Source organism: Cetorhinus maximus, unplaced genomic scaffold, assembly GCF_964194155.1.
Source record: "Cetorhinus maximus unplaced genomic scaffold, sCetMax3.hap1.1 HAP1_SCAFFOLD_494, whole genome shotgun sequence".
NCBI lineage: Eukaryota > Metazoa > Chordata > Chondrichthyes > Lamniformes > Cetorhinidae > Cetorhinus > Cetorhinus maximus.
In genome coordinates this window covers 228510-242886 of record NW_027596436.1, presented here as the reverse complement: position 1 = coordinate 242886, position 14377 = coordinate 228510, and positions in this window count along the sequence as shown.

Sequence of the window (14377 nt, the reverse complement as noted above, 5' to 3'; positions counted from 1 at the left end):
AATTAACGCAATAGTGAGGAAAGATATTAGCTCCGACGATGTGGGATCTGTATGGGTAGAGCTTGGAGAAACACTAAGGGGCAAAAAATGTTAGTGGGGGTTGTTTATAGACCCCCAAACTGTAGTGGTGATCTTGGGAATGGCATTCAACAGGAAATTTGAGACGCATGTAATAAAGGAACATCTGTAATTATGGGTGACTTTAATATGCATATAGATTGGGCAAATCAAATTAGTAACAATGCCGTAGAGGAGGAATTCCTGGAGTGTATACGGGATGTTTTTCTGGACCAATACGTTGAGGAACCAGCGAGAGAACAGGCCATCCTTGACTGTGTATTGTGTAATGAGAAAGGAATAATTGGCACTCTGGTTGTGTGAGGCCCCTTGGAGATGAGTAAACATAATATGATAGAATTCTTCATCAAGATGGAGAGTGACGTAGTTGTTTCTGAGACTTGGGTCCTGAATCTTAATACAGGAAACTACGATGGTATGAAGCGCGAGTTAACTATGATGGATTGGGAAACGTTACTTAAAGGGATGACGGTGGATAGGCAATGGCAAAGATTCAAAGGGCGCATGGGTGAATTGCAACAATTGTTTATTCCTGTCTGACGCAAAAGTAAAACAGGAAAGGTGGCCAAACCATGGCTTACAAGAGAAATTAGGGATAGTATTAGATGCAAAGAAGAGGCATACAAATTGGCCAGAATAAACAACAGACCTGAGGATTGGGAGCAGTTTAGAATTCAGCAAAGGAGGATCAAGGGATTGATTAAGAAGGGGAAAATAGAGTGCGAGAGTAAGCTTGCAGGCAACATAAAAACTGACTGTAAAAGTTTCTTTAGATATGTGAAGAGAAAAAGATTGGTGAAGACAAATGTAGGTCCCTTACAGTCAGAAACAGGGGAATTTATAATGGGGAACAAAGAAATGGCTGACCAACTAAATATATACTTTGGTTCTGTCTTCACAAAGGAGGACACAAGTAACATACCAGAAATGTTGGGGAAACACAGGATTTAGTGAGAGGGAGGAACTGAAAGAAATCAGTATTAGTAGAGAAATGGTGTTGGGGAAATTGAATGGATTGAAGGCCGATAAATCCCCGGGGCCTGATAATCTACTTCCCAGAGTACTTAAGGAAGTGGCCCTAGAAATAGTGGATGCATTGGTGGTCATCTTCCGAGATTCTATAGACTCTGGGATAGTTCCTACAGATTGGAGGGTAGTCAATGTAACCCCACTGTTTAAAAAGGGAGGCAGAGAGAAAAGGGAATTATACACCAGTCAGCCAGACGTCGGTAGTGGGGAAAATTCTACAGTCCATTATAAAAGATTTAATAGTTGAGCACGTGGAAAACAGTGGCAGAATCGGACAGAGTCAGCATGGATTTATGAAAGGGAAATCATGCTTGACAAATCTACTGGAATTTTTCGAGGATTTAACTCGTAAAGTTGATGAGGGGGAGCCAGTGGATGTGGTTTATTTGAACTTTCAGAAGGCTTTCGACAAAGTCCCACATAAGAGATTGGCGTGTAAAATTAAAGCGCATGGTATTTGGGGGTAGTGTATTGAGATGGATAGAAAACTGGTTGGCAGACAGGAAACAAAGAGTAGGAATAAACGGGTCTTTTTTCCGAATGGCGGGCGGGGGTAACTAGTGGGGTACCGCAGAGATCGGTGCTGGGACCCCAGTTATTCACAATATATATTAATGATTTAGATGAGGGAATTAAATGTAATATCTCCAAATTTGCAGGCGACACAAAGCTGGTTGGGAGGGTAAGCTGTGAGGAGGATGCAGAGAGGCTTCAGTGTGATTTGGACAAGCTGAGTGAGTGGGCAAGTGCGTGGCAGACGCAGTATAATGTGGATAAATGTGAGGTTATCCATTCTGGTAACAAAAACTAGAAGGCAGATTATTATCGGAATGGCTCTAAATTGAGAGAGGGGAATGTGCAACGAGACCTGGGTGTCCTTGTACACCAGTCGTTGAAGGTAAGCATGCAGGTGCACCAGGCGGTAAAGAAGGCAAATGGTATGTTGGCCTTCATAGCCAGAGGATTTGAGTACAGGAACAGGGATGTCTTGCTTCAATTGTACAGGGCCTTGGTGAGACCACACCTGGAATATTATGTGCAGTTTTGGTCTCCTTATCTGAGGAAAGATGTACTTGCTATAGAGGGAGTGCAGCGAAGGTTTACCCGACTGATTCCTGGGATGGCGGGACTGACATATGAGGAGAGATTGAGTCGATTAGGAATATATTCGCTGGAGTTCAGAAGAATGAGGGGGGATCTCTAGAAACCTATAAAATTCTAACAGGACTAGACAGGGTAGATGCAGGAAGGATGTTCCCGATGGTGGGGGAGTCCAGAACCAGGGGTCACAGTCTGAGGATATGGGGTAGACCATTTAGGACTGAGGTGATGAGAAATTTCTTCACCCAGAGAGTGGTGAGCCTGTGGAATTCGTTACCACAGAAAGTAGTTGAGACCAAAACATTGTATGCTTTCAAGAAGGAGTTAGATATAGCTCTTGGGGTGAAAGGGATCAAAGGGTATGGGGTGAAAGCGGGAGCAGGCTATGGAGTTGGATGATCAGCCATGATCATAACGAATGGCGGAGTAGGCTTAAAAGGCCGAATGGCCAACTCCTGCTCCTAGTTTCCATGTTTCTATGCCTTTCCTCATGGATTCTGACATGCTGCCGGCCAGAAGCATACGCTCGTACACTTCTAGCAGGTCTGGGCCCATCCAGTCCAACAGAGCCGAATACAACTCAGCCGGCAAGCTGTCGCTTCCGGGCGTCTTACTCTTCTCAAAGGACTCAAGGGCCATAGCCAGTTTGTCCGGAGTTAGCGGTTTGTCCAGGCTCTCCCTTGTACTGTCGTCTTAAGACCTCCGTGATAGAGGGCAGATGGACTGGGAGGCCACGCTGTCTGTGGGCTTCACCTCATATAATCTGGCATAAAAGGATTTGCTGATCCTCGAAACGTCAGACTGCGATGACTTTACTGAGCCGTCTTCCTCCTTCAGGCTGCTGATCACAGAGCTCTATCTGTGTACGTTTTGGAGGAAGAAACGTGAGCACGTCTCCTCCTGCTCCATGGAGCGGAATCTGGACCGGGAGATGATCTAGGAGGCCTCCGAGGCAAAGAGCGAGGCTTGCTGGCTCTTCACCTCTTGGAGTTCTTCCTTGACATCAACCCACATTGACTGCAACCGGAGCAGGTTCTGCATGTTTTTCTGGAGTTGGGACATTTCCCTCTGTTCCTTTCTAGCTTTCTGAATGCCTTTGAGGATGAAAAAGCCCTTGATGTTCTCCTTGATCGCTTCCCACCAGTGTGTCAGGGTCTCAAAGAGGGGTTTCATGGTTCTCCATTGTAATCCCTCTTGAGCTCCTCAATGTTCTCTGGGGTCAGCAGTTACACGTTCAGCTTCCATGCCCCCCTGCCAACCCTCTGGTCTTCCTGTAAGTGACAGTCAGCCAGTAGGAGGCAGTGGTCAGAGAAGAACACTGGCTTGACATCGGTGGATCTGACTGTGAACGCACGGGACACAAAGAGGGAGTCTATTCTGGAACAGATGGACCCATCTGGCCATGACCAGGTGTATCTACGCTGCGTTCCGTCTGCAGGGTTGCTGAAGACATCGTGCAGCTTGGCATCCTTTACAGTTTCTATCAGGGATCTGGACGTAGCGTCCAATCTGCTGTTGGCCCTGCTGGATCGTCCAGCCTGGAGGTCGCCAGCAGCTGTGGGAGCTGCTGAAAGACCACCAGCCACTCGCCCTTTTGTGCCGGGGCATACACGTTAATTAAGCGGAGTGGAGCATTCTTGTACATTACGTCTGCTACGAGGAGGCGCCCGCCCACCACCTCCTTAACCTCGGAGGCAAGGTTCCCTCCCCGCAGCAGAATTCCCAGGCCGGAGGAACCTGAGTCGTTTCCTCCCGACCAGATCGATAGCCCCTGGGACCACTATCGTGACCATTGCCTGTAGGAGCTGTGGTGCGGTATCGCACACTCCTGTAGAAACAGCAGGTCAGCTTTGACCTTGGCAAGGTAGTCCAAGGTCGCAACACATCGCGTAGTCGATTTAATGCTACGCTCATTTATAGATACAATTTTTATCCCCATTTTTAAAGCACTTTGCCGCTTACCAAACCTGCTGTCTTTGACAGTTCCAGACCTTTGGTCTGCTCCTGCATACCCATAGTGTTCACAAATTGTCTCAGTTTGGATGGGCTGAGGAAACTGTCCTGAACCACCCCATTGGAGATGTCCCACTCAGGTGGCATCTGGGGGTTTGTGCAAGGAACGAGCTTTGAATTGTTCTCTGTTGGTGAACTCTCTCCGATCCTCATCCCCTCTGGGGTGTCGCTGCTCCCGGCTCCCCGGAGCTGGAGTGCGCTTAGTGCTTCACTGCTTGCAGATTCCTGGGGCTGGGGTGCGCTGGCCTCTTTGGGTTGTGGGCAATGTTGGAGTGCGCTGCTCTCCTCATTGTCTCCAATGTTCTGGAGCTCGGGTGTCTCGTCCTCCTACTCCCTAGAGCTTTGCTGCTGCTTCTGTAGGTGCTGCCCTTACCCTTCTTCTTCGGAAGAGTAGCAGCCCTTGTCATCCGTGTCGGATGGGAGATGCCTCTTGCCACTCGTCTGGGAAGTGGCTTGGTCCCTTCTGAGCCCCTTCTTTTTGGCTGTCTTCACCAGCTGCCACTCCCTCTGCTGATTTTCTGCTGCTTCCTCCTCCATTGATACGCTCTGCTGAGGAGTGGGAGGATCAGGGGGCAGTGCATTTGTTTGGCTGTCTGCTGCCTCAATCATGTCTCTCTCCGTGTCCTCCTTTGTCCCATTGTTCTCATTGGAAGCCTTGGTGGTTGGAGGATTGCAAGTGTCCTTGGTAATAGTGACACTAAGTATTCCATCCGCTCCTCCCTCGTTGGCTTTGGCTGCCTGTGCATAAGTGAGGCAATTTTTGGGGCAGGTCTTATCGAGGTGGCCTGCCTCACCACACAGGCTGCAGCATTTAGTCTGTTTGCAGTCCTTTGTCTGATGACCTTCCTGCTCGCAATTCTTGCAGAGGATGGCGTTGTAGTTGGCCACCGCATGAACAGGTGACATTAAACAAGCAAGGGATTTGAGGGAAGTGTAAACGTAGAATGATATCACACATTGCCCTGTATCAATCACAAACTCACTCCACAGTCTCTCCCTGTCTCTAATCATAGCCAGGTATCAATCCCAAATAATCCTGCTCAATTCCTACTATCCTCTATCGAACCCAAATGAATCCCTCTGCCCCCGTCTCACACCATACCCCTAAATCAATCACAGGCTGCGCCCATTACCTCCTTACACTCCTGTATTAATCCCAAATTAGTCCCACTACCCAGGGTTTTGATGCCTGATTTTGAGCTGCTCGATCTGTTCTCAATCTATCCCACTGAGCACCATGGTCGTGCCATAATACCCAGCGTGTGCTCCATTTTCATTTCTGGTGGCTTGGTCGATGCTTGGAAGTTCACCATCCTTATTCTGATTGGAGCTTTTCTGTCACTGTTCAATATAACTAAGTATGTTATGAGGGCAATTCAGGGGGTAGTCATGAGTCAAGCACATTGCTGTGGGTTTGGAGTGACAGATTGGCCATACTGGGTAAGGCCACCAGATTTTCTGTTCTAAAGGGTATTAGTGATCCAGATGGGTTACCATGAGATTGCAATGTTGTCAAATCTGTCATTTCAGATACCAGCCTTTATTGCCGAATATCTTAATTCCTTCAATTTATATTTGCAAAGTGCCAGATAGGATTTGAACGCAAGTTCCAGGTCTCTAGAATACGAGCACCTGAAAACAATCACTATACTGCAACAGTACAATAGTATGGTGTTGGAATGTTGGCACTGCCTGTGTGCTGTACTGTCAGAGTGACAGTACTGAGGGAGCACGGCACTGTTGGAGTGACAGTACTGGGGGAGTGTTCCACTGTCAGAGGGGCAGTGCTGCGGTAGCACTGCACTATCAGAGGGTCAGTAATGAATGACTGCTGCACGATCAGAAGGTCAGTACTGAGGGATTGCTGCAGTGTCGGACGGTCAGCACTGTGGGAGTGCTGCACTGTCGGAGGGTCAGTACTGAGGGAGTGCTGCAGCGTCAGAGGACCAGCACTGAGGGATCGATGCATAACTGGTGCCAAAGTGGTAAGCGCTGTTTCATGGGGCTGAAACCTCTCGAGTCGTTTCCTTAGCCGACGAACTTCAGATTCAGAGATGAGAGGGCGTGATTGAGGTGCACTTGAAACAGACCGAAATCTCATGGGTGTGGTATCCAAAACTGCTAAATAAAACCTTAGGCAGGCAATGTGTTTGCGCAGGCATGTTTTTCTAAAATAGTTTTTTGCCTTGGAGCCATCCCTTCCCGTAGAAGCTGACAAACTGCATTCAATCTGGTTCAGGGAGATCACTATCAGATTGTCGTAGGAATAGGTATGAGGAAGTCAGTACTTTACGCAACGAGCACTTCCAAGGGAAGACTTGGGAAACAGAATGGTGGAATTTTTTGCCTTCAATAATTCTTCAATTCCTATTTGTCCGCTCCATTCAGACAGCAGCTTCAAGTTCACAACACCTCGCTGCGGGGAATCACTTCTCCTTATCTGTGAATCTTTTGCCTTCATCTTCAATCTATGTCCTTTGGTCAGAAAAACTCCTGCCAGTGGGGAGACGGTGAAACTTTTCATGATTTTGAAAGCCTCCATTAAATCTCCTTTTAGTCTTCTCTGCTCTCAAGGAGGAGATTTAATAGAGACTTCAGTCTCTCCACATTAACTGAAGTCTCTCCTCCCTGATGCCGGTCCAGCCAGTCCAATCTCACACCATCTCCAAAGCCCTTCAATCCTTCCTCAAGTATTTTATCCCAAAAATATGAAACTATCTTGCAAGGATAGTATTCTAAAGGGTGTGCAGGAGCAGGGAGACCTGGGTGTATATGTACATAAGTTATTATAGGTGACAGGACAGGTAGAGAGAGCTGTTTCTAAAGCATGCAGTATTCTCGACTTCATTAACAGGGACATAGAGTACAAGAGCAGGGAGGTTATGATGAACTTAGATAAGACAATGGTTCGATCTCAGCTGCAGTACTGTGCACATTTCTGGGCGCCGCACTATGGGAAGGGTGTGAACGCATTGGAGAGAGTGCAGAAGAGGTTTACCAGAATGGTTCCAGGGATGAGGTGCTTTAGTAATGAGGAAAGATTGGAGCAGTTGGGAGTGAGGAGAATTGATGGAAGATTTAAAAATCATGAGGGGTCTGGACAGAGTATATAGGGAAAAACTGTTCAAAATCGTCAACAGGTCAAGAACCAGAGGGCACAGTTTCAAAGTGTTTTGCAAACAAAGTAAATGCGAGGTGAGAAAATGTTTTTTTCACACAGCGAGCAGTTAGGGTTTGGAATGCACTGCCTGGAAGTGTGGTGGAGGGAGGTTTGATTGAGGCATTCAAGAGTGCATGGGATGGTTATTTAAATAGAAACAGTGTGCTGGGGTACAGGGAAAAGGCAGGAGATGGGCACTAAGTTATAATGCTCAGAGAGCCGGTGCAGACACGATGGGCCGAATGGCCTCCTTCTGCACTGTTACTATGCTGGGATTCTGTGATTGTTAGAATGTTGCGTCGCCCCCACAAAGATTGCTAACCGAAAATGTTCAGTTTATTCTTATCTCTTTTTATTTTCCAATAAGAATTATCAAACCAAGTTAATATATCACTCCCTATACCAGATGATGGAGAGTGTGATTAAAGAGACTTTCTTCAACTGTAAAGCTTCATTGATTAGCCCCCAGCCCTTTCCTTAGGGTTTGTGTTTCCAGCGGAGCCAGCAACTGGGTTCATCACTCTTTTGGGCCACAATACATTTCTCAACTGCACTGTATCAATCCCAACCTCATTCCACTGTCTCTCTCTCATCATAGACCTGGATCAATCCCGAACTCATTCCACTGTGTCTCTCTCTTATCATAGCCTTGTATCAATCCCAGAAGCATTCCACTGTCTCTCTCTCTCTCATCATAGCCCTGAATCAATCCCAGACTCATTCCACTGTTTCTGTCTCTCATCATAGCCCTGCATCAATCCCAGGCTCATTCCATAGTCACTCTATCTCATCATAGACCTGTATCAATCCCAGACTCATTCCACTGTCACTCTCTATCTCATCATAGCCCTGTATCAATCCCGGACTCATTCCACTGTCACTCTCTCTGTCATCATAGCCCTGTATCAATCCCAAACTCATTCCACTGTGTCTCTCTCTCATCATAGCCCTGTATCAATCCCAGACTCATTCCACTGTGTCTCTCTCTCATCATAGCCCTGTATCAATCCCAGACTCATTCCACTGTGTCTCTCTCACATCATAGCCCTTCATCAATCCCAGACTCATTCCATTGTCACTCTATCTCATCATGGACCTGTATCAATCCCAGACTCATTCCATTGTCTCTCTATCTCATCATAGACCTGTATCAATCCCGGACTCATTCGACTGTCACTCTCTCTCTCATCAAAGCCCTGTATCAATCCCAGGCTCATTCCATTGTCACTCTATCTCATCATGGACTTGTGTCAATCCCAGACTCGTTCCACTGTCTCTCTCTGTCATCAACGACCTGTATCAATCTCAGACTCATTCCACTGTCTCTCTCTCTCTCTCATCATAGCCCTGTATCAATCCCAAACTAATCCTAACATTCTGCTCATTTCTTACTGCCCTCTATCAAACCCAAATGAATGCCTCTGTCCCCCTCTCACGCCATACCCCTGAATCAATCATAGGCTGCGTCCATTACCTCCTTACACTCCTGTATTAATCCCAAGTTCGACCCACTACCCAGTGTTTTGATGCCTGATTTTGAGCTGCTAGATCTGTTCTCAATCTATCCCACTGAGCACCATGGTCGTGCCACAATACCCAGTGTGTGCTCCATTTTCTTTTCTGGTGCCTCGGTCGATGCTTGAAAGTTCACCATCCTTATTCTGATTGGAGCTTTTCTGTCACTGTTCAATATAACTAAGTATGTTATGAGGGCAATTCAGGGGGTAGTCATGAGTCAAGCACATTGCCATTGGTTTGGAGTGACAGATTGGCCAGACTGGGTAAGGCCACCAGATTTTCTGCTGTAAAGGGTATTAGTGATCCAGATGGGTTTACATGAGATTGCAATATTGTCAAATCTGTCATTTCAGATACCCGCCTTTATTGCCGAATATCTTAATTCCTTCAATTTATATTTGCAAAGTGCCAGATAGGATTTGAACGCAAGTTCCAGGTCTCTAGAATACAAGCACCTGAAAACAAATCACTATACTGCAACAGTACAATAATATGGTGTACTGTTGGAATGTTGGCACTGCCGGTGTGCTGTACTGTCAGAGTGACAGTACTGAGGGAGCACTGCACTGTTGCAGTGACAGTACTGGGGGAGTGCTCCACTGTCAGAAGGGCAGTGCTGAGGTAGCACTGCACTATCAGAGGGTCAGTAATGAATGACTGCTATACGATCAGAAGGTCAGTACTGAGGGAGTGCTGCAGTGTCGGACGGTCAGCACTGTGGGAGTGCTGCACTGTCGGAGGGTCAGTAACGTGGGATTGCTGCAGTGTCAGAGGACCAGCACTGAGGGATCGATGCATAACTGGTGCCAAAGTGGTAAGCGCTGTTTCACGGGGCTGAAACCTCTCGAGTAGTTTCCTGAGCCGACGAACTTCAGATTCAGAGATGAGAGGGCACGATTGAGGTGCACTTGAATCAGACCGAAATCTCATCGGCCTGCTAAATAAAACCTTTGGCCGGCAATGTGTTTGCACAGGCATGTTTTTGTAAGATAGTTTTTTGCCCTGGAGCCATCCCTTCCCGTAGAAGCTGACAAACTGCATTCAATCTGGTGCAGGGAGATCACTATCAGATTGTCGTAGGAATAGGTATGAGGGAGTCAGTACTTTACGCAACGAGCACTTCCAAGGGAAGACTTGGGAAACAGAATGGTGGAATTTTTTGCCTTCAATAATTCTTCAATTCCTATTTGTCCGCTCCATTCAGACAGCAGGTTCCAGTTCACAACACCTCGCTGCGGGGAATCACTTCTCCTTATCTGTGGATCTTTTGCCTTCATCTTCAATCTATGTCCTTTGGTCAGAAAAACTCCTGCCAGTGGGGAGACGGTGAAACTTTTCATGATTTTGAAAACCTCCATTAAATCTCCTCTTAGTCTTCTCTGCTCTCAGGAGAAGATTTAATAGAGGCTTCAGTCTCACCACATTAACTGAAGTCACTCCTCCCTGATGCCGGTCCAACCAATCAAATCTCGCACCATCTCCAAAGCCCTTCAGATCCTTCCTCAAGTATTTTATCCCAAAAATATGAAACTATCTTGTAAGGATAGTATTCTAAAGGGTGTGCAGGAGCAGGGAGACCTGGGTGTATATGTACGTAAGTTATTATAGGTGACCGGACAGGTAGAGAGAGCTGTTTCTAAAGCATGCAGTATTCTCGACTTCATTAACAGGGACATAGAGTACAAGAGCAGGGAGGTTACGATGAACTTAGATAAGACAATGGTTCGATCTCAGCTGGGGTACTGTGCACATTTCTGGGCGCCACACTATGGGAAGGGTGTGAACGCATTGGAGAGAGTGCAGATGAGGTTTACCAGAATGGTTCCAGGGATGAGGCGCTTCAGTAATGAGGAAAGTTTGGAGCAGTTGGGAGTGAGGAGAATTGATGGAAGATTTACAAATCATGAGGGGGTCTGGACAGAGTATATAGGGAGAAACTGTTCAAAATCGTCAACAGGTCAAGAACCAGAGGGCACAGTTTCAAAGTGTTTTGCAAACAAAGTAAATGCGAGGTGAGAAAATGTTTTTTTCACACAGCGAGCAGTTAGGGTTTGGAATGCACTGCCTGGAAGTGTGGTGGAGGCAGGTTTGATTGAGGCATTCAGGAGGGCATGGGATGGTTATTTAAATAGAAACAATGTGCTAGGGTACGGGGAAAAGGCAGGAGATGGGCACTAAGTTAAAATTCTCAGAGAGCCGGTGCAGACACGATGGGCCGAATGGCCTCCTTCTGCACTGTTACTATTCTGGGATTCTGTGATTGTTCGAATGTTGCATCGCCCCCGCAAAGATTGCTAACCGAAAATGTTCAGTTTATTTTTATCTCTGTTTATTGTCCAATAAGAATTGCTCAAACCAAGTTAATATATCACCCCCAATCCCAGATGACGGAGAGTGTGATTAAAGAGACTTTCTTCAACTGTAAAGCTTCATTGATTAGCCCCCAGCCCTTTCCTTAGGGTTTGTGTTTCCAGCTTAGCCAGTGACTGAGTTCATCATTCTCCTGGGCCACAATACATTTCTCCACTGCACTGTATCAATCCCAGACTCATTCCACTGTCTCTCTCTCATCATAGACCTGGATCAATCGCAAACTCATTACACCGACTCTCTCTCACTCTCTCATCATAGTCCTGTATCAGTCCCAAACTCATTTCAATGTGTCTCTCATCATAGCCCTGTATCATTCCCAGACTCATTCCTCTGTCTCCCTCTCATCAGAGCCCTGTATCAATCCCAAACTCATTCCTCTGTGTCTCTCTCATCATCGCCCTGTTTGAATCCCAGGCTCATTCCACTGTCTCTCTCTCTCTCTCATCATTGCCCTGTATCAATCCCAGACTCATTCCACTGTCTGTCTCTCTCTCTCTCTCATCATAGCCCTGTATTAATCCCAAACCCATTCCACTGTCTCTCTCTGTCATCAACGACCTGTATCAATCCCAGACTCATTCCACTGTCTTTCTCTCTCTCTCTCATCATAGCCCTGTATCAATGCCACACTAATCCTAACATTCTGCTCATTTCTTACTGCCCTCTATCAAACCCAAATGAATCCCTCTGTCCCCATCTCGCGCCATACCCCTGAATCAAACATAGGCTACGCCCATTACCTCCTTACACTCCTGTATTAATCCCAAGTTAGTCCCACTACCCAGTGTTTTGATGCCTGATTTTGAGCTGCTAGATCTGTCTCAATCTATCCCACTGAGCACCATGGTCGTGCCACAATACCCAATGTGTGGCCATTTTCATTTCTGGTGCCTCGGTCGATGCTTGGAAGTTCACCATCCATATTCTGATTGGAGCTTTTCTGTCACTGTTCAATATAACTAAGTATGTTATGAGGGCAATTCAGGGGGTATTCATGAGTCAAGCACATTGCTGTTGGTTTGGAGTGACAGATTGGCCAGACTGGGTCAGGCCACCAGATTTGCTGCTGTAAAGGGTATTAGTGATCCAGATGGGTTTCCATGGGATTGGAATATTGTCAAATCTGTCATTTCAGATACCCGCCTTTATTGCCGAATATCTTAATTCCTCCAATTTATATTTGCAAAGTGCCAGATAGGATTTGAACGCAAGTTCCTGTTCTCTAGAATACGAGCCCCTGAAAACAAATCACTATACTGCAACAGTACAATAATATGGTGTACTGTTGGAATGTTGGCACTGCCGGTGTGCTGTACTGTCAGAGTGACAGTACTGAGTGAGCTCTGCACTGTTGCAGTGACAGTACTAGTGGAGTGCTCCACTGTCAGAAGGGCAGTGCTGAGGTAGCACTGCACTATCAGAGGGTCAGTAATGAATGACTGCTGCACGATCAGAAGGTCAGTACTGAGGGAGTGCTGCAGTGTCAGACGGTCAGCACTGTGGGAGTGCTGCACTGTCGGAGGGTCAGGACTGAGGACTCCTCCCTGATGCTGGTCCAGCCAGTCCAATCTCGCACCATCTCCAAAGCCCTTCAGATCCTTCCCCAAGTATTTTATCCCTAAAATATGAAACTATCTTGCAAGGATAGTATTCTAAAGGGTTTGCAGGAGCAGGGAGACCTGGGTCTATATGTACATAAGTTATTATAGGTGACAGGACAGGTAGAGAGAGCTGTTTCTAAAGCATGCAGTATTCTAAACTTCATTAACAGGGACATAGAGTACAAGAGCAGGGAGGTTATGATGAACTTAGATAAGACAATGGTTCGATCTCAGCTGGAGTACTGTGCACATTTCTGGGCGCCACACTATGGGAAGGGTGTGAACGCATTGGAGAGAGTGCAGAAGAGGTTTACCAGAATGGTTCCAGGGATGAGGCGCTTCAGTAATGAGGAAAGATTGGAGCAGTTGGGAGTGCGAAGAATTGATGGAAGATTTAAAAATCATGAGTGGTCTGGACAGAGGATACAGGGAGAAACTGTTCAAAATCGTCAACAGGTCAAGAACCAGAGGGCACAGTTTCAAAGTGTTTTGCAAACAAAGTAAATGCGAGGTGAGAAAATGTTTTTTTCACACAGCGAGCAGTTGGGGTTTGGAATGCACTGCCTGGAAGTGTGGTGGAGGCAGGTTTGATTGAGGCATTCAGGAGGGCATGGGATGGTTATTTAAATAGAAACAGTGTGCTGGGGTACGGGGAACAGGCAGGAGATCGGCACTGAGTTAAAATGCTCAGCGAGCCGGTGCAGGCACGATGGGACGAATGGCCTCCTTCTGCACTGTTATTATCGTGGGATTCTGTGATTGTTAGAATGTTGCATCACCCCCGCAAAGATTGCTAACCGAAAATGTTCAGTTTATTCCTATCTTTGTTTATTGTCCAATAAGAATTCCTCAATCCAAGTTAACATATCACCCCCAATCCCAGATGACGGAGAGTGTGATTAAAGAGACTTTCTTCAACTGTAAAGCTTCATTGATTAGCCCCCAGCCCTTTCCTTAGGGTTTGTGTTTCCAGCTGAGACAGTGACTGAGTTCATCACTCTCCTGCGCCACAATACATTTCTCCACTGCACTGTGGATCCATCGCAAACTCATTACACTGTCTCTCTCTCACTCTCTCATCATAGCCCTGTATCAATCCCAAACTCATTCCACTGTGTCTCTCATCATAGTCCTGTATCATTCCCAGACTCATTCCACTGTCTCCCTCTCTCTCATCATAGCCCTGTATCAATCCCAGACTCATTCCACTGTGTCTCTCATCATAGTCCTGTATCAATCCCAGACTCATTCCACTGTCACTCTCTATCTCATCATAGACCTGTATCAATCCCGGAGTCATTCCACTGTTACTCTCTCTCAACAAACCCCTGTATCAATCCCTGGCTCATTCTACTGTCTCTCTCTCTCTCTCATCATAGCCCTGTATCAATCCCAGACTAATTCCACTGTGTCTCTCTCTGATCATCGATCTGTATCAATGCCAGACTCCTTCCACTGTGTGTCTCTCTCTCTCATCATAGCCCTGTATCAATCCCAGACTTAT